This window comes from Pagrus pagrus (genome assembly GCF_965226575.1).
Source record: "Pagrus pagrus genome assembly, chromosome: 3".
NCBI lineage: Eukaryota > Metazoa > Chordata > Actinopteri > Spariformes > Sparidae > Pagrus > Pagrus pagrus.
The window spans coordinates 32,561,460-32,582,591 of NC_140187.1; the positions used below are offsets into that span (position 1 = coordinate 32,561,460).

Genomic DNA, 21,132 nt, shown 5'->3' on the forward strand with positions numbered 1-21,132 from the left:
CCAAAGTTTAAGGCTACACTTTTTAATAAATCAAAATAAATCTCCTTGAGATGTTTTTGAGCTGTAGGCTATTTTGCCAAGACAGCTTAAATATAAACTTGTAGGTTTATGCAACAGTTTGGTTTAGTCACCGCGTTCATACACGGAGATTCACTGAGTGTTGAATCTTGTAGGCTACAATTGTTTTTTCTCTCACCAGATGAGCGCTTCCTTGCACTCCTCAGCATGCAGGGATGAAGCCGATTTGTGCCTGAAAAATATGGACATGAAATATGGACATGTGGCATTTTTGAAACAGTTTTTGAACTCGTGTATAGGTTAAATTTATCCCAAGTCTTCAGCGTGAGTGTGGAGCTGCACTGCTCATCAACTTGTTCTGGTAACTTGCTCCCCAGGCGGTCTGCCGGCATTTCTCTGCGCTGGTCAGTTCTGCTCGTCCTCCACTCCCTTCTCATCACAGTAAGAAAAACATAGATTTTGCTAGTTTTGGCGCTTCCAGGTTAATCATTTATTGAGTGAAATATTCAAGGAGGCGCACCATTAATTTAGCAAATAAAATGTTAAAACTAGATCAAAATATTGGCTCCATCGTACATTTGGGGACCCATTTTAAGGCTACTTTCATTTTTTAATCCATCCGAGAGAATGACAACATCCACAATCGATTAACTAGGTGACACTCTGCCCTCGCTCTTCCCCTCCTGTCTGCTGTCACTCACCCATGCTCTGCAGACAGACAGAGAGAGAGAGATGCTCTTTGGTATTACATCCCTCCTGTAAACACACCGATTGTGATGCCACCTCTCTTATTTCTTTGTCCCCCACCAGAATCTTGGTCCTAATCTGTACCAGAGGGCTGTGCAATGTAGCTGCAATGCCCTGGACAAACTGCCTGCATGTGCATCACAGGACCTATCAGTTGTCTGTGTTAACAGGTTAGAGCAATCACGTAGCCCTCATTAGAGGCCCAGCTCACGAGTTGCTGTTGCTGCATGGTGTATAGAGATTCAGCATGTTGCCTGTTTTTCTCAGCAAAAAAGACAAATGATCTGTTAAACCATTGTGGGTTTCATTATGTGTGCATCAGATTCATGTGTGACTTCATTATACAAATTTTAAAAATGTACAACTTGAATAGTCGACTGTCATAGTTTAAAAACACAGGATTTCCCAGTGTTTTTTTTAAAGTAGAGGTGTTTTTCCTCAGCTGAAATCAAACACACATTTTCCAGTGTCAGAGGAAATTATTACATGTTTGTTAAATACAATATTAGGCTCATCCTCGGGAATCCTTTAGGGAAAACTAACAATGTTGCAACATGACACAGCTAAGCCAACATTTTTAATGAGTGAGGCAAGGTGAGTTTAAACTGTCATCTACATTGACAACGAGAAAAGATGTGTCAGGATCTGTCTGATTCAGCTCAGCAGATGAACGACTGACTGATCCCACTGTCTGCTTCAGAGTAATCAAAACAGCACTGTGGGGGAAACAGCAAACCCTGACAACTCTACAACACAAAGCCCAAGCTGTCACGTTTTACACACATACCTCAATAGAGGTTTTAACCCTCAGGTGCACAAAAACTACACATTTGGGACTTTTTAAAATACAAAATGTATTGTTTTTTATCAGCTATTGGTTGCAAGAGGCAGGTAATCATAGGTTATTGTATGGGTTGAAAACAATCCGTAGCATGCAGATATTGCCCCTTTCACACTGGTCAAAAACCATAACAATAACATCCGCCAACATCTGGCAATGTGAATGTATTCTATCGGATCGGGATTCACTCCCAGTCACAAATGACACAGGGAATACATAAAAAACACACATGACCAGATCAAAACCTAGTTTATGGCTGGAGGGTGTGTGGTAAATGTGCCATATTGTTACAGTTACAGTCAGTGGTAGTGTCTATAATATGAATTCATGGATATTTGATGTCCATCTGTGTATTGTGTGAGTGGGACATCACATGACATGTAGTTGCAAGAACAATACTTGCCACTCATATCGCAGAAAAATAACATATTCTAACTCCAATTCTAGCTATTTGAATTATGTATTAATGCCCCTTGCTCTGTCATCTGTTATTATCTGTGGTCGTCTCCTGTTTTTCTATGACTCACTCTGTATTGAGTGTTTTGTCAGACTGATTTTTATTGGGGTGTTTTAACTGTGTGCTCTCCCTCATGCCTCCTGGTGCATGGAGAGCCGTTTTCTCATCTACTCTGCTGGACTGTTAAAGTGTATAACCATTGTCTCTACTTCTCACAGCAGAAGGTTTTATGATATTTATACAGTTTAATTCCCTGTGTCCATGCTGTCTGTGTACATATGATGTCCTGACACACTGACAGAGATTGCATTGGTTATTGTTTTCTTATGAAGTGGGGGTGTACTGGATGGACCCAGTGGGGTATTGATCATAACCTGTTTTGTCCTTATACCACTAGAATAGCCAGTATGAAACAGCGCAGCACTCTTCAGTGTGAGCCCCACTGTTTCCTTTAACCAGCTGAAGAAACACTGAAGGTGTTTTGGGAGCTGACTGTTAAGTCTCAGCCCAATTTACACATCACCCCTTGATTCCACTGGGTACGTCACTGTTACATAGCTGTGTGCCGCTGTGTTGTCCCATCCTCCATGCTACTTCAAATCCCACTGGGAGCGTTTGTGCAGATTGTGTTTATTTCATCATTTTTTCTTGATTTTTGTGCTTCTATTGTGGTCAAGTAGGCTACTTAGTTAAATCCATTTTAAGTGTGTTTATTGTTAATATTTCCTACTTTGTTGTGCTGTAGGTCCCGAATCTGCATTCAGTGTTTTAATTTGAAAACTGACCGGATGCATCATGCTGGTCTGCTGCCTGACCTCCTGTCTGGCTCGATTTGCTCTGTGCTAATTAATGCGGCTGCGGTCCGCTTGCATCATAAATAGACTTGTGCGTGTATTCTCCATGGAGCAGGGCGGATGCTGGGATGCTACTGAAATGTGCTTTGGCCACCAGCGTAACTACTGGCGGTGAAATGCACCAGGGCCCAAAACCATCAGGGGCCCGTTTGGGCCGACATTCTGATCAGAAAATGCTGTAAGCATTGAAATTTTCTTATTTTCTTTGGTATTCATGTCATATACAGATGCAATGATGATTGCTGGGTATTGTGTGTATGTTCTTAAGTCTTTATTTGATCATGTGACAAGGTGACAAGGTGACAAGACTCTGCGTCAAATCTGCCAAGACCTACAAGCAAAAAGCGCAGTCATGCCATTCAAACATAAAAGTGGCTGCAAGGAAAGAAAGGAGTGAAAAGAGCAGGAGGAGAAGGTGGCTAATCTCCCCAAATTAGATATGTTTGGGTTTTTTACGAACACTCAACAGCTCACGGACAGGCTCCCTCCTAGCATGCCTGAGGAGCTACACCACTGCCCTCAGTGACGTGTCAGCAAGCATGTAGCAGGTAACCCCTTAGAAGCAAGCTAATGTTGGTCTAAATAATCATAAGGTTAGGCTGTTGTATTCGATTAAACTTTTAAGAGAAGGCATGTATTTATGTTATGTATTGATGTCATTCAAATAAGTGAGTACAAGTGCTTTTTCAAGGGGAGTTGCTGTGGCTGCTGTGCCCTTGTTTAAAAGCTTGTTATCATTTCAGAGTCAGGCTGCCACCGAGCACCTGTTTCACTGTGTGCTTGTGCTTTTATGGATAAACTGTGTGCATGCCCTTTGGCTGGCCAGTTTTCGCGACATCTTATTTACTATCATCTCTTGCCTCTATGTTGCAGAGGAATTTGGTTGCCATGATTCGTGTAGTTATTGTAATTTCTGCGTTCATATCAGCACAACAGAGAAATGGATGTCACAACACGATCCATGGTTCCGATAACTTTCTCTTTGACTTCTGTACTTTGCAAATACAATAGTCTAGGTAACACTGTAAAATCCAACACATGGTTGGTACTTTTTATATATACACCTAATTTTGTGCAGGTGGGAACACAGCATTGTGTAGAATGGCCGCAATTAGCTTCATCGATTGAAGCTAGGCTGTAACACGGCTGTGACGGTCCCAGTGGAATCTGGTCTGGGGGTTATGTGAGACCAAGGTATGGCCCACATGATAACTGGGCCTAGACTACATCTTCCGTCTTCCACAGCCCAGTCTCACACCAAAGTGTGTAATACACCTGCCAATCCACTAGGGGGCAGATGTGGATTTCAAAATGGACTATCAGCTCCTTCCTTTGTTCTCTCTTTTTCCCCACGAGGCTGACTACCCTCTTCACTTTCCAGAGCTCTTCTCCAGCTTTACTCCCACTGGGCCTTGCTCCCAGCTCTTCAGCTGGGCCCAACAGCTGCTGAGAGCTGCCAGCTGCAGTTCCAGCAGGCCAACAGAACGTCTCCCCACAGCAGTGATGCGAGATCCTGCTCGTACCCCAGCTCAGTTAGCACCAGCAGTTGGGACACAAAGCTTGCCAACTAACTCCACAACCTGAGGAACACAAAGCAAGTAAGCACTGAGCTGCTAACTTAGCAAGAGACAAAAGGAGCGACCAGTTTCCTCCATCCACCTTCTTTCATTGGACCGTGCACAGCAAGGACAGCACTGTTCAATATTGGGATTATAACATTCTCCTCATCAGCTGATTGAGGTAATGCACATGTGTTGAACATATTTGGTCTATTCACTGTTTGAGTGTTCTTGTGATCTCAGGTCAGGTTAACGGTAGTTTGCTTTGCTACACGGCTAAGCTGATGTTATTTGAATTATGCTTCGAATAGACTCAGGGTCTTTGCATGCAACTAACCATCTTCTCTAACCTGGCATCACGTCACACACACACACACACACACACACACACACACACTCCTTCAGCCTGCAGCATATCAAAAAATAAATAAAAATACACTTGTGTATGAAGGTGCAGAACCAGCAGAGACCAATAATGATGGGAGCGAAGAACCAACGTGGTATGAAGAACCAGAAATTCCATGTTCGAGGTGGTTGGGGTTGGTTGGGTTGGTTCAGTCCTGTGTAAACCATGATCTTTTCATTAACTTAACCAAGTAGTTGTGGTGCCTTTGAGGGCTGTCACTTTTTTCCAAAAATCAAGGTTGAACATATTTAAATCGGACACGCCATTTGTTCGAATGAATTCAGCTGCAGAGCAGCCAGGTAGCAGTGGACAGCTGGTCAGTCAGCTCTACCAAATGAGCCTGGAGACACAAAGAGCAGCTCCATAGGATAAGTGACCCTTAAAGGGGGCAGCAGAAGAGCAAGAGAGAGGCCGAAGAGGCCGGTGTGAAAATGCTGGAGTGTTTCCTCACAAAACTACTGCTCAGACGCAGCTGAAAACGGACATTACCAGAGCTACTGTGTGTGTGAGTTAACAATAACAAATCAGGGGCAGAGTAAGGCGGGTCATGTGGGACCCATAATAATGAAGGACTTTCCTCTTGACCAGTATTGCGCCCTCTGCTGTTGAAACAGAACAACACAATGACAAGGAGAGAGTAGAATGTATTTATACAGATTTCCCTTGTTACATCCATGAGCTATACGAGCTAATGTATATGTCCCTCGTAATGGCCAATGGGGAAACTCCAACACTCAACCAACGGTGTTACTTCATTGCTTAGTCAGTCAGTGACTTTTGTGTTGATCGTGTCGGCTTCTGCTTTGCTGCGTACCAGACAGTAACACAACTCATCTAACACTTTTTATTTACATTTACAGACACATTTTTGCAACACTGTTCAAACTGAATATATCTGATAGCATTGGCCAACATGGCCAACATTTTGTTTTCATTGCAACATCAACTGGAGCCTGACATGACAAGCACTTACATGTTCAGGCAGCTGATGGCACTTGATTTTGGTTGCAGTTGTTTTCTTTTCCTTAACCAGACCATGATCTCTCTATTTGGTAAATCAACTGGTATGCAATTAAATAGCACTTTTCTAGTCTACTGACTACTAAAAGCACTTTACAATACTTGTCACATTCATCCTTTCACACACACATCCATACATTGATGAAAAAGACTGCCATGCAAGGTGCCAACTACTGACAAAATAATGGACGGAGCCATCATAACATCACCCATTGGTGCAAGAATGAAACTCAAAGTGGGTGGTACCGGCCGTCGCCGTCCTGGCAGTGCCTGACTCCCCCTAACTCCCGGCTAACCAAAAGTGGGTAGAGAGGTGGAGAGTGGGTGGAGCTGAAGCAAGCCTAGTTCGTTAAACAAGCCCATTGAGCTGGAAGTTACCAAGCTAACAAAACTAACAAGCTATCTGTGTTCACACATAAAAAGAAGTGAAATTCGCCTCACATAACTCACGTTAGTTTGACTGGACGTATATTTGTCCACATCAGACAGAATACCTTGTACAGTAGTTGCAAGATAGCGAGCAACAACTGGCGTAGAAGGTGTGTGTGTCATGGCCAAGAAAGCTGGTGGTGTTTAGTTGTCTTGTGTCTATGTTGTTTTATGGTTTCCTGTTTTATTTTGAAATTCTACTCGCCTCTCGTTTCAGGTAACTTGCCCCTGCCCCTTGTGTTTTTCCCGCCAGTCTGATTGTCTTCTCTGCCCTCATTGTTTCCACCTGTTCCCCATTACCCTGTGTATATATGGCCTGCATCTCCCTTTGTCTGTTGCCAGTTCGTCTTGTCTCGTGTGCCAGTGAACCAACTCCGTGCCGTCATCTCATCAAGAATTGTCAGCGTTTGTTCCATGCCCGTCTTGTCAGGTTTTGTACTTTTCTTTGATACTTTGTCAAGCCCTTGTTTTGTTAGTAGGTTTTCCCTCATGTGAGTGTTTTTTTGGTTATTAGCTGTAGTAGTGATTTTTTCCTCCTTGTGAGTGATTTTCTGTTGCACTTTAATAATAAAAGATTTGTTTATTTTCTACTTTGTCTCCTGAGTCGTGCATTTGGGTTCAAGTCCTAGTTCAGTTGTGACAGTGTGTTTGTGTTTGATCTGAGCAAACTTACACTCACCAGATATACTCATTTCTCTTTAAGAGAGTTACAGTACATTACAGCACTGAGGTTTTTGGCACTTCTGCAATTTGGAGATTGGCGCTTGGTGCCGACCTGCTCATCAGGGGTGATACAGCAGTTTCTGTCCAAAGCACACCATGACATTTCTATGCTCAGCCCAGCGACACTTTGACAATTCTTTAGGGATCAAACAATCCAATTAGTGGATGACCTGCTCTGCCTCCTGAACCTAAAACTAACCACATAGATGCCAGTCTCTGGTGTCAAAGTCCTTTTAATCTCAAACCACCTTCACTTCAAAACACATCCTCATACCTAAACAACTGAATAGGTAGATTGTCGGTGTCTCACAAAATGATATATATCCCAGTTCCCAAAAGTACATGACCGTTGCAGCTTGCCAGCAACCGGCCTAATGGACCTTTGACGTTTGGTCACAGTATGGTTAGGTTTAGGCACTAAAACTACTTGGTTAGGTTAAGGAAAACATCTGGTGTGGGTTAAAATCACTATTTTACTTCTGTTATTTCTGTTGTACTTCAAATGTATGTAATTTAATTAATCTATGTTGATTAACTGTTAGAAAATTAAATTAACAAAATTTTGACTTTTCAAAATGGACATTTTTTTCACTGGACATCAACAGTGTTCTCCTGAATGAAAGTCCTGTTTAGGGTTGGGGTTTGGGGTTAACCCTGTTTAATCCAACCATCCATCCCCCACCTCCAACAAACTTTTTATTCTTTATACAACTATCCTCATTTCCTACTTTTCAGTTGTGATAATAACTACGGCTGCTACCTTGGTGATTTTCTGATAAGGACAGACTCTCCCATCTACTTCTGTGTAGTACAAGAGCATGGCACTTCATGGACATGTAAAATTGTACCATTCAAAACAACTGAGTAGCATGAAAACGTAATTTCTGTGGGACAGGGTTGAAGCAGCTCAAGCAACACACCTCTAAGGGTTAGATTACCCCACTGTTCTAAACTCTCCAGTAGAGCATCAATTTTACCACATTCAGAAAGCACTCAGCTTATTTTTCTCAATTACTTTGTGTTTCTCACCACTAATTAAAACAACTTTAAAATAATTACAAGTAATTGATTGTGGTTGAAAATAATCCTCTAGATCAACATCTTTGGGTATTCTAAAGATCATCATTGGCAGGTGATATGGGCCTCCTGGGCTTGTAGAGGAAGATTTAATTCCAAAGAGGCTGAACCTCGTGATTTCTAAACTAATGAACAACAATGTGAACACACTGCAATCTCTCTTGAATCTTGAACCCAGATGAAAAAAAATCACAAAAACAAAGCGGCATTTGTGTTCGGGTGTGGAGTGCAGGTGTACATTTGAATCAATTTTCTCCAGCCATGATAAAGATCACTTGACTGTCTGCTGTTGCTAGAAAAAGCTTTATACCCAGAATTAAGTGCAGCTGCCAAGAAGGTTCAGCCGACAATTTTACTCAAGCTCAAGAAAAGCAATTTGCCTTTTAACTTTAAAAATAGTGATTTCAATAAGTACACTTCCACACCTTTAAAGATGTATCCCCATTTTACATAATGACTGAGTATTTCAACCTTTTGTTATTTTCTTTTTCATAACCTGGCCCTTTTGCAATGAGAAGCAGCTGGTAAAAGCTGCATATTGAGAGATCCATTTGACATAATAGCACTCTGAATATAGAAATTACCTGCCATGCAGTTGTCAAGGTTTCTGGACTGAGTGGTAGACTGAGTAGAAGATGTAAAACTTTTTCATTTCATTAAAACTCTGAACTAACAAAAACATACAACCAATACAAGACAATGGCTTTAAAAACAAAGAATGTAAAATCTGTGAAATCTGATTTACTGTAGTTGGTGTGCTGTGGATGTCACCTTCATCATCTTTATTTCCTGTTTAGACCATAACTCCTGAAAAAGTTTCTTATTCAAAAGGGTCAAAAAGCTCTCCCCTGAACATTTCCTTTGAGATGTGATGATTTATTTAATTCAACTATTTAGGGCTAAGGGAAAGGTAACTCACTGATTTTTGTGGGGTGCTGAACAATGCCCTTTCACACTGGACAAAAACCCACTTACATCCGGCTTTTGTGTTGAATGGATACAATCAGCATTCCCTCCCACATCAAATGACTCCAGAGTAGATGCAGGCATTTGTGTGATGAAAACACAGTGCCCAGTTCAACACAGTATTTTACTATGACGTGCGTTGAAGTTAAGGCCGCTGACTTGGTAAAAAGAAAGAGAGACTGAGATAAAAGTTATTAAAAAGTAACCATCGTTACATTGCCAGTGGCTTCTGTGTCACTATCCGAGTCTTGCCCGATCGATACTGCACATGTGCAACTCTTAACGTAGATGAGAAAGAGGCGAGATGTCTCACTCATTAGCTATTTCCATAATCAGCTTTGAATAAATCAATGTCTATCTTGAGAATGTTATTGATTAAGACAAGTTTAAAGTCCTCTGGATGTAGTCTGATGTGGTATATGGTCTGCTCTGTTCTACTGTTCCCTGTTTTTCATGATAAAAAACAACATGACACATAAGAAAGAAAAAACAGAAATGCAAACTCGTCCACTGGCAATGGGAAGGGAGTCCTTCTCATATTTTAGCATGTTTGCATATAAATGCTAAATTTGGTGTATAAGTGGTATTATATGAGTAACGTGCATTTGGCTAAAAGCATTGTGGCAGTTAATTGTGATTTCACAATGATACAATATTTGTTGATATTCTCTCCTTGCCATATATACACAGTGAAATAGAGAGCTTGTATTGTCATTCATGGTGCTGTAGAATTTATTAAGTGTATGTGATGGTCTTGTATTTCAAGTGTATTGACACTCCAGTCCAGCAACAGGTTCAGTGTGGTTTCATGTTAAGGTTAAACATTGTAAAGCCATTCTTTTTTATTAGTATTAGTTGTTTGAAACTGCTAACTAACTGCTAACTGCTGCTAACTGTAGCTGCCATTAGCTAGTTAACTTATCTGACATTGCATCTCATAATATTGTTACAGAAACCTCAGATTTGTATTTATAACATTGGTGTTGCACTCAGAAACTGTGGGGGCACCTAATCACTCAGAACACTCAATTCCTACATGATGTTGCTTTAAAATTTAAGAAACATTTTCATTATGTAGCTGATAATTGTTGTAACATGATTTATTGTTTTTATTGTAGGCCTACAGTGCCATGAACTGTCATGAGTGTTTCCAGTCAGTCGCATCACTCCATTGGTCCAGGTGTGATTGATAGTGTTTTGAGTGAAGTCATTCCAGCCTATTTAAGATGGTCTCTCATATTGTCTTGTGAAATAACCTGACAAAGGTCTTTGTACTGTGATGTTGTTATTACAAAAATATTCCTGATTGCAGGTGAGGTGTAAGGTGTGCAGGTTTGGTTTTTTTTTGGTTCCAATTATGTTGCTGGTCAAGATGGAGTTAAGTGATATTATATTTACATGTCAAATCTGAACTTTGCAAAGAAATAGTAATTAAGTAACACCAGCTATCAAATAAATGGAGTACAAATATAATATGGAAGAAATATAAACTTGTAAACACTAAATATAACATAAAGTACCTCAAAATGTTGCAGTACTCAACTAAATTTACTAAGTTACATTTCACTACTTGACAATAAAAATAGAAAAAAAACATGCACATGCTCCTTTATGATGAGTGAAAACATTTTAACATTTAAATCACATTTTGGCGGCAAGTTTGTGTAATTTTTGACTGACAGCCTCACAGCTGAGATGTTTACCCCAGCTTTACAGGTCTGTGTTATAACTGTTGAGACTAGACTAGACTAGACTAGACTAGAATAGAATAGACTAGAATAGAATAGAATAGAATTAGAACCCGAAAAAATGAAGGTTGCAGTATTTGTAGTGCGGTAGTAGCACGGTGGTGTCCCTAACAGCAAAGTTACATTTAAATAGAAACTATGGTGATGCTGATGAAAACAATAATGATGACAGTAATGACAATGTGTGTGGGATGGTCTTCGTAATGCCTAGGCCCAAAACAAGCTTAAAGTTAAAAATGCTAATGCTGGTCGGTTTCCACTGAAGTACATTTACACATTAACAACGTTTATCACAACAGACAGTAATTCCACACATTCAGCTTTTTGCATTGAACATTTTGCTGGTACCCCAAATGTACTGATGCAATTAAGTGCTGACAAAATAGTGAGTTTACTGGGCTGCTTTTGAGGGGCCATGTTCTGCCTCTTAGCTATACAGCAACGTGAATGAAATAAGTAATACAGAAAGAAAAGCCCGCAGATCCTGAGGGTTAGCCCTGATGTAACTGAAAAAAATAAAAACTAACTGCCAGATGTGTGATATTAACAGCCAACACAAACAGAACATAGAGTGAAGTTCGATAGCAGCACAGAGACGCAGAGGAGGGCAGCTCTTATCAAACAGCTGTTGACTGGGTACTGCTACTCTGTGGTCCATCGGGACTGCTTTAGAAAACTGCACTCTTAATAATTAGGATCAAAATGTGACAGGACCACAGTGCAGAGGATGAAAAAGGCAGCCCAGTCACCAGAACAAAATATTGGTGGTTAACATTCCCAGTCATGTTTGTGGCTACAAAACCAGGTGTTTCTAAAGCCCAGGTCAGACCAAAGATTCCTGACGAGACAGAACAATTTAAGAATGTTGCAGCAGTGTGAACTGGCCCACCTCATCTCCACTCGAGTCTGATGGTGTTAACTGCAACTCAGCTGATCAGGACACTGGTGGACGGTTTTAGAACATATTGTTCATTATCAGTTTCACCAGCCAATCAGCGCCTTGTAGAAAAGTCAGCTGGTTAAGTCAGTTACAAAGCTGGTCGAAATGGGAATTTTGGACAGAGGAGAGAGAAAAACACTCATCAAGTGTTACAGCCGTGACACTATGACACGAGCCTTTAAGTTTAGGACCTATAACTAACACTTCTTTCATGATCTGTTCCTGTCCCTAACCAAGTCATTTTTGTGCCTAAACCTAACCAGATCACAAGCACAGAGTGGTCACAACATTAAATAAGAAAATGTAACCTACAGAAATGCAAAGTTTCAACATATCCACAGTTTGCAGAAATTAACAATTCCAATATTTATTCTGGCAGTTGGGTTGTGCAGGGAGCTCAAGAGGCATAGAAAAACATCTGAGTAACATCTACTAAATACTGACCTGAAAGCAGGTGAATACGTGCAATCACTTATTTTGCATTAAATATTTGTAATTAATTGGCTTTACTTTGTAGAAGAAAATCTGTTTTCACTTTAAAGAGTTTTCTTTTTTTTGTAGAGGCAATGTAGAGGCATTTGTGTAATGATATAACGGTCAACCGGAGCAACCTACAAAGTTGAAAACCTTGTATGATTAAAATCAAATAAAAGATCTTATGATGCAGACCTTCTGAGGTACCAAAGAGTTAAATTCAATTATATTCATCTCTTAAATGTTATCAGCCAAATGAAAGCAGGTCCATTCTGACCTCTTGTTTATAGCAGCTCAATGTGCTCCAGGTACACTAGCTATCAAAAAGGCCCCAGCACTCTGTTGAGAACTTGTATTGTAAGTGAACCATAGAGCGGCACAACAAGCAAAAAAACAAACAGGAGCCAGCTGGTTGAAATAATGATATCCACACTGACAGAGAGCAGAGTCGCTCTGGGTTAAAAACTTTGTGTCTGACATTCATCAGGTGGACCAAATGTTTAAAGGGCTGCTTTTGATTGAAAATACCATCTGAGCCTCTGTATTTAATTCAGGCTGGAGATGTTTAAATCCACAATGACTTCTCTCTCCACAGTGTATCAATCACCACACCTGAGCGTTTTTACTTTGGATTAGGGCTGGGTGATACAACGACTGCTTAAGATATATCAAGAAATGTTCAAGAGAGATATAGTTTTAGACAGCACCCTTTATATCGATATAGGGTGAAGTTGTGCCACATACCCCTTTTTTCTGTGAAGCCACTCTAATGTGCATCTCTCCAATCACTCCCTCTGAGCAGCTGCGCCCCACTCACATGTTCTCCGGCAACACTGAGTGCGACACAGCACCGCTACTCTAATTCAATTAGTGTACAGTACAAACATTGGTCTGTATGGTGTACGTACTATGCAAAATCAGTCTGTGAGATGAATTAAATTTCTGCAGTAGCACATGTACAATACAGCGCCACTTGATTTTGTCAGGTGAGGGTGTGTGTGCTTGTTTGTCTGTGAGGTTAATCATAATGCATTGCTGTTCGATTAGGTAGTTGTAGTCTGTTGTGTGAAAGTGAGACAGTGCCTGGATGCAGGCGGCAGGTGTTTTCATGAAGATGCAGTGCAGGTAAAATGAAAACATGTACAACGTGGACAGAGTGTCTCCCTCCCTCCCTCCCTCTCTCCCTCCCTCTCTCCCTCCCTCTCTGTTCATGCTATGTGCTGGCATAAATAAGATTAATAGGTGAGTAAAGATATTGAAAACAGCTCTTGTCCGTACTAGATTCATTTGAAAGTCCACGGAGATTAACTAAGAATTGAATTGTCTCAAACGGCAATGGACTTATTTGATACTTTTATAGTCACGCTACAGTTTTGTTGCCTGTAGGCTACTGCAAAGTTTTCAACCCCTGCAGCACCAGTGCTATGTGCAAAGTTACCACACAGCCCTCTACTGCTGTGTGTTGTAGCTTTTCACTTACATGTTGTACCACTGTATATGTTCAGACAGTGAAGGGAACCCTGCCTTTGTATTTTATTTTGATCACAGTCTGCTTTAATAAAAGGGCTTGTGACATCTCGAATGTGGCTTTGACCCACTTCATAGAAAATACTGAGATATATCTCGTGTATCAGGAGTATTCAGAAGGATCTGTCGTTTCATGTCCTATATTATTCATATTGTCAACAAATCTCACAGAAAGACCAAAATCAATGATGAATGCACCCTACTTACAAGTGTGTGTGTGTCCACATCTGATATATCTCTGAGCCATAAAGCTCCATTGGTGTCCAAAACTAAACTTTTACAAACACATCAGTTAGCCACACTGTTGGACTGTTGTTTATTTCTGCTCCATCCCATGTACACCATGCTGAGCACCAAATGTGCATTAATCTGCTGCTGAAAATAGCCCCCAACAAACAAATTATTTCAATTCATCTCACATAGAGACCTGGACCAGAGGTATGGGGTGAGATAGGGGACATTCTCTTCAGTTAAAATTATTAAAAATGAAGTTGATATTATGAATAATCCTCCCCAAACCAGACCCACTAGTAGAAGAGAGCATGAGATCTTATACAACAACAATAATTCTTTCTAACATGAATAAATGAATTTGCATTACAGATACTAACACCAGCCTCACACAGACACAGGTCAGCAAAAACAGATTCGAAATGACAAAATACACAAATCTACAACTTATCCAGCACAAGACTTCCCATCAAACACACACCACTCAATACAAAATGCACAAAATAGGTATCCAACACTGTGTACTCGGGTATCACAGATAACAACCTTGGCTCTTTATGGCTCTGTCCACCTGTACAGCACTTCTGGTTTAAAGTAACACACGCTGTCTGCAAAGGATTCCTCCCTCTTCATCACAGTGCAGAACTGATGATTTAACCTCAGTTAAACTTCCACCAAAACGCACAAAACCCACACGGGTTGCTTGAGCTGTCACCAAGAAGACCATCCTTACAAGCTGGAAATCCAAACACATAATATCAATCATTGGTCAAATCTTCTCACAGAACATGTAGCAATGGGGAAACATGCCTCTCCAAGAAACCACATGCGTTGAAAGCCTGAGCTCCATTTAATAGATTGTTTCCCCACAACATACAAGGGGTCATCCCAAAAATCTTGTACATTTTAAAACAGGAAAGTTGTAGCGATATTCCCCTAAAAACAACAATGCTACAGCAAGAACTCCTTCAGGAAATCATGAAAGGAAAGCTGTGGTGAAGGCAGCATTTTGTGCTTATATACATTTGTCCACCCCATTTATATAAAGGAGTTGACAACATTTTGGAAACAGCTCCCTATAACCCAAAACTATTTCACATCACATACTTCAGCCTCCACAACGACCAAAGAGTGAGATCAACAACTCTCTGAAACATCAGCATCAAAAGCTGAACCGTCATGAGGGCAGGACCTGAGGGCTGTTCTATGAAAGCACAAGTTAGGTGTACCTGATAAACTGTAAATTGTATGGACAGCATGGACACAACATCACAGGTTGGGATCAGGGGTCAAAATCTCAAGTTTGACAGAACTGTTGATTATTCCGAAACAGAGACAAACCTTTGACTCACAAGTTTCATCAGTGAATAGAAACATCATCTCAAAAATGCAATGCAATTTTCAAGCATAAATGACTTCTTTTACTGTAATAATCTTGGCATTGTGACATAAAACCACTCCCAGTGACAGCTCATCACATGTGATGTGTGTGAGTTTCAAACGAGGGGCTCAGCAACAAGACAACACTGAAATAATCATCAAAAATCATACAAATATTTCTTTGGACAAATATCAGTGTCTCCAGTGAGCTCATTAGAGCAACAAAAAAGGATTTACTGGATAGACACCCTATAAATGCTTAATATGTGCACAATGCCACACTATGAACGCTCCATGAAATTAGAGCCACTGAGCTCAGTAATGCTGTCGGCTAAGTTAAGCAGTGTGCGCAGCAGTTTGCACTGAAGGGAAGCATGTCAACACAACATCTAATGTTTATTCTGTCTGTAATCAACTTTCCTACATCCCTTAGAAAGAGGGAAGGAAAATCAATGTCTCAGCCAATTTTACTGTCGGTGTGATGCGGTAAATACACTTACCTTCAACCTCACTGGCTTCCCACGGCCTTACAGATGGATAATTATAGGGAGGATGGAGGAACGGATGCAGAGAAGCTGTGCTCAGGCTGGGGGAAGAGGGAATAGAACATAACAAGACAACTTTAATTACTGTAGGGTACAGAGGCTACAGAGACATAATAAGACTTCTCCATCACATTGTGATCAAACATACGGGGGTCGTGAGCCAGGATGTTATGCTGACTGATTAAGGATGAGGCCCATGTGACAGCATCGCTCTGGCAGGAAGCCACTCTACTATTGACAAAGACAGCAGAGATGCCCCCAGACAGATCCCAACAGGTATGTCACCCCATCTGTAGCTCCATTATGAGCTGACCTACATGTGTCATGGGCTATGGCATTATTACACACACATTTACAGTATCACACATAACTTGAGAGCACTTCTTCTATCATGTCCCGTTTGTACAACACAATCAATACAAAGATTTCTTGTAAACCAACCTATTACCATTTAGTGTGCATAATAGGAGGTCATTATTGTTGCTGTTTCACACCTAGCCACCAGTGGCAGGAGTGCAATGCTGAAGAGCAACAACATCACATGTATTAGTTAACCTGACTAAATAAAATGTATACTGTATACTGGGGATACACACAACACTTTGACTAGATAGTAACTGCAACACCATGTTCAGAGCTGCAAATACGCTTTTTCAGGAATGTAATGTTTCGAAAGGCAGACTAGACGCACTAAGTGGGGAAAAAAAATTTTTTGAAAGTGCGATAGCTCACCACTAACATTTTAGTCTCCTCATCAATGAAAACAGAACATACATTTCATCTTAGTATTTTTCCTTTATGAGAGACCTATTTTCAGCTCGTCATAGTCTCGTCTTAGTCATGAAGAAAAGGTTGTTGATGAACTTTTTTTGTCACAGTTTTATGTAAACGAAATGAACAGGGCCTGGGTCTTAGAGGGCTACGCCTGTACTAACTGAAATCTGGATTTACAATGAGCATAAGTAATGTTCTATTTCATGTTTGGTTTCGCCCTGTAAGAATCACTAGGGACTTTAAAGCCCCCTCCACTGTATTTTGGTGTTTTTATGATATTTCATATTTTACTTTCTTGACAATATTGATGGGCCATACAATCTTTTTTGACAAATAACTTAATTTTGCTTTGCTGTCATTTGGAATAATGACGTATGACTATAGTAGAATCTGGGAGTCATACATCATCCTCCAGTAGGGGTTATAAAAGCAGCATGGCTCCTTTAGGAAACAGAGCCGTGCTTAGTATGCGAGTGGTCGAGCAAGAGAAGGAGAGAGAGCTCCAGTGATTGGGTTCAGAGCAGACAGGTGTTAGCGACCTGAGCAGGGGAGAGTTCTACAGAGAAGTTGTCTAGTGGCAGTAAATTGTTACGGCCATCAGGTGCCGCCCTCTTCCTCCCCCTCCTCTTTGCCTGCAGGTGGAGCTGCACACCTGTTCCCGACCACCATTTAGGCTTGGTGATGTTAAAAGCTCTGTGTGACTTACAACTGGTGCCAGTGGGCCAAAGCGTGAGGTAGCAGTCTGACCATGAATAAACTCTGCAGCTCCTCATTACACAAGAACTTCTGCTTCAGTGACAGCTAGCACTGTCCCTGCTGATATTCTTACTATTGCTTGTCCATGCTAATAGCGATGCTATTGCTAATCCATAGTGATGTTTATCTTGCTAGATGGTAATAACTACGTGTGAATATTAACCATACCCCCATTCTCTGCTTGAGAAAGAACGTCGACCATTAGACAGGAAGACAAACTGACTGGAGGGGGACTTTAAGCAGGGACGGTTGAGGAGACTGCTGCGATGTTCGGGAAAAAAAAAAAGCTCCACACTGCGCATGCGCGATTCCATCTCGGCACCTCCTGACGTAGTCCAACAGTCTACTTACTACAGGAGAACGCCTGGTTTATCCGTACTCAGGAGGGGTAGAGGGTAGTTGTAAAAGTGTTAAACGTTGTTTAGTGATATTTGTTTTCTTCTACCACAGCAACCCATTTGAATGTTTGGCAGACACCCTAACTGTCACTTTACCCTCACTGCTTAAAGTCCCTACTGTTGGGTTCAGGGCGAAGCCCCCACAGTGACACCTGAGTCTACAAGCAGATAACATACACCAGCTGCGTTATGGTTTTTTACCATGTCAGGCCCTGTGAGTTAAAATTACACTCTATACAACACACCTGCTGCTGCAAGAGCATTCATCAAGCAGCTCACTAATCAATGATGGAATTTGAGAAACACCTGTTGGAACATGCAGTAAAGCACCATGTCTGGCAACAAATTACTGGCACACTTACGACTGAGTGAGTCAAGAAGGACTCTTGTGACATTGTGCAGATACAAATGGATGAAGGGGCATGAGGCTCAAGAAGCTGCTCTGCTGCATTGGTTTGTGTTATAACATCACACTTGGGTATAAAAGCCAAATGTTGCACAGCATCTCTGCCACATCATTATTGTGGACAAAGCCACCATTGAAGGTGTCTTGAGAGTCAGGACAGCTGTCATAGCCTTCCCAGTGTCCACGGCTAGTTCCGGCCATGGTGGACACAGTGGAGGATACCAGCGAGATGTTTTTTGTGCTATAGCCATCCGAGCTGCACACTACTGAAAGGGTACAGTCAGCATAAACCTGATTCTGAGAAAACAGCAGTGTGGGTTTGTGTCTGCCGAAAAATGCAACACACAAGAATGCAATCTTGAATATGGTAAACAATTTTGCTGCTAAATGTGAGCTGGTTAGCACTCATTGTGAGTCATTGTCAGCGTGTTGATGCTAGCATTTGGCTCAATCCATGCAATGCAAGTACATCATCAAATAGCTGTTAGACTTTATGTCTTATTTGACTGTATAATGCCCTGATGGAAAGCTAAGCTCACTTACAGTAAAAGCAAAGTAACAAATAGATCCATAATGTTGAACAGCTGCTCCAGGTGCTCCTGGAAGGCATCACCAATAAGGGGCACAGCTGGGCAGTAGACAAAGTCATCTTATTCTGTCAGCAATTGTTTATCAGTTGCAATAGTAGGAAGAAAATATCTCAGTATACAATTGATTGCTTTATCACAGCTGAGGCAGTAATGGAAACAAGCATGGCATCACCAATATTTAAGATGATGCACATTCATTCTATTTGCCCAAATTACATTCAATTATTGTGTGTGGATATTTCTTAAAGGTGTATATTGCCAGAATATTGTTTTATTCCAAAATATTCCTGCATGTCACACCTCTCTCTGCAGTCGCTTGTTGGTGTTGTGTCCATTAAAAATGAAATGATGAATACAAATAAATAAATAATCTGCAGTGCTTGAGATTCACATGCCTAAATACCTTCATGAATACACCAAGGTACTGCAGATGAAATATTTACTCCAGCCAACCTTAATGTTTTTTTAATAAACATTTCATCATGATGTATTTTTATTGTGTCGTGGATCTGCGTGTCAGGTAAAAGACACACCGGATATGTCTAAAAGTAAAAGCTCTCTCAGCTCACCCTGGGATATGGCAATGATTGTTCCTCATATTAAAAATGTAGCTGTATCCAGTGGCAGTAGTCTCTGGAGAGGTAATAATATTCTAACATTTACTTTAACAGACAAAAGTGGAGATGAAAAGAGGTCCAAAAAAAGCACAAAAGTTATCTTAGTCAAACTCCCATTGGCTCCGTTACATTTTTGATTTGCTCACACATTTAGATTTCAAAGTTTGCCACCAATGAGGATTCTTTATCTCACCTCAGCTGGCCCAGAGCACTGTAGCAAGATTTTTAAAACACTGTATATAAGCGATTGATTACAAATATATGCAGGTGGAGACCATGCAGTGCTTTATATGCAAACAAAGCATTTTAAATTCCTGTCTGAACAGAGGTGTGAATCTTCACTGGCCTCACGAGTCAATTATGATTCAGCTGTCAACGATTCAAATGCACAACAATTCTGGATGCATCTCAGTGTACAGCATCCTAAATGATCTATATCACTGCACATGGCTACCTTTACATCATTTAAATTCCCCTGTTTTTCAGAAAGTCCTTTCAATAATCAGACTACAGCAGTCTACAAAATAAAAGCTGCATCTTGTCAATACATAAACATTACAAAAACAAAATATGTATCCATCTGCAGTGCCCTTCACGTTGTTGTAATCTATAATAATATTGTTTTCACATTGCAGCTTTAAGATAAGGCATCTATTGACTCAGATGAAAATGGCTTACATGATTAGTAATTGTTGTCGTCCAGTTCGTGCTTCTCAGCAACTTCATAAAATCTGTGTGGTTTCGTGAAGATGTCCGTTTAAAAAAATACCTCCTACACGAATAACGTTAGCCTAATGTCTGCCCACAATTCAAAGCATAGGAGTAGTATCACAACATAACTTTGTTGTTGAATGTTGTCTTCAGCTGGACAATAATCAACAATCAACATAAGCTGCCTCTTCCACGTCTGCATCGCGATGCATCTTATAATCGAGAAATGTCCATACCTCGAGTCACAGAATAATCGACAAGTCAACGATCACAATCACCAGTCAACACTGCATTGATGTAGACTCATCAGTTATCTGACCTTTCTGTTCTGCATTATGTGCAAAGAGCGTTCATCACACTTTTTGCGAAGACTAAAGAGTATACAGGAACAGTGTTGCATGAAATGGTAATACTGAGCTACTAGTCTTGTGTTGCTTTCTGCATTACGTGCATCCAGACAGGGCATTCATCATTTCCTATGAATTTATGTAAATCACTAGGCAATTTGAAATTCAGAAAATCCTGCCCACACATGGTATCAAGCTGAATATTTGTTTGTGGACAGCTGTGGACTTGCACGTCGACAGCGGAGCTCATGCTCTTTTACACACCCTACAATCAAAGATCTGCATATGTAGACTAATTCCACATGTGCACATTATGACATTATTATCTCCTTACAGTGAGAAGGGGAGCTGAACAACATGAAAAAGTACAAATAGGAAAATGTTGTGTGCTGCTTAATGTATACCCAGTGTGTATGGTCTGCATGGACATAGATCCTGGACAGCCCGCATGAGACTTGGGCAGATGATTAAATTTAGTTCATGTGGACCCTTGTGGCAGCAACCATGAACTGACCTTATGGATGAACCTTATTCCAAGGATTGTCAGTATGGTTTAAAACAAAGTTACTGACCTTCACATTAAAACAAGCA

The 21,132-nt window shown here is 40.8% G+C and overlaps 1 protein-coding gene across 3 annotated transcripts in view; it reads right to left on the reverse strand.

Annotated features, from left to right (window-relative positions):
* fhit (fragile histidine triad diadenosine triphosphatase) overlaps nt 1-21,132 on the reverse strand; it is a 372,469-nt gene that overhangs the window by 318,626 nt on the left and 32,711 nt on the right. For all 3 annotated transcript variants that reach the window (XM_084347996.1, XM_084347998.1, XM_084347997.1), the window contains exon 3: nt 15,898-15,983. The gene's annotated coding sequence lies outside the window, so the exon portion shown is untranslated. The remainder of the gene's footprint in view (nt 1-15,897; nt 15,984-21,132) is intronic.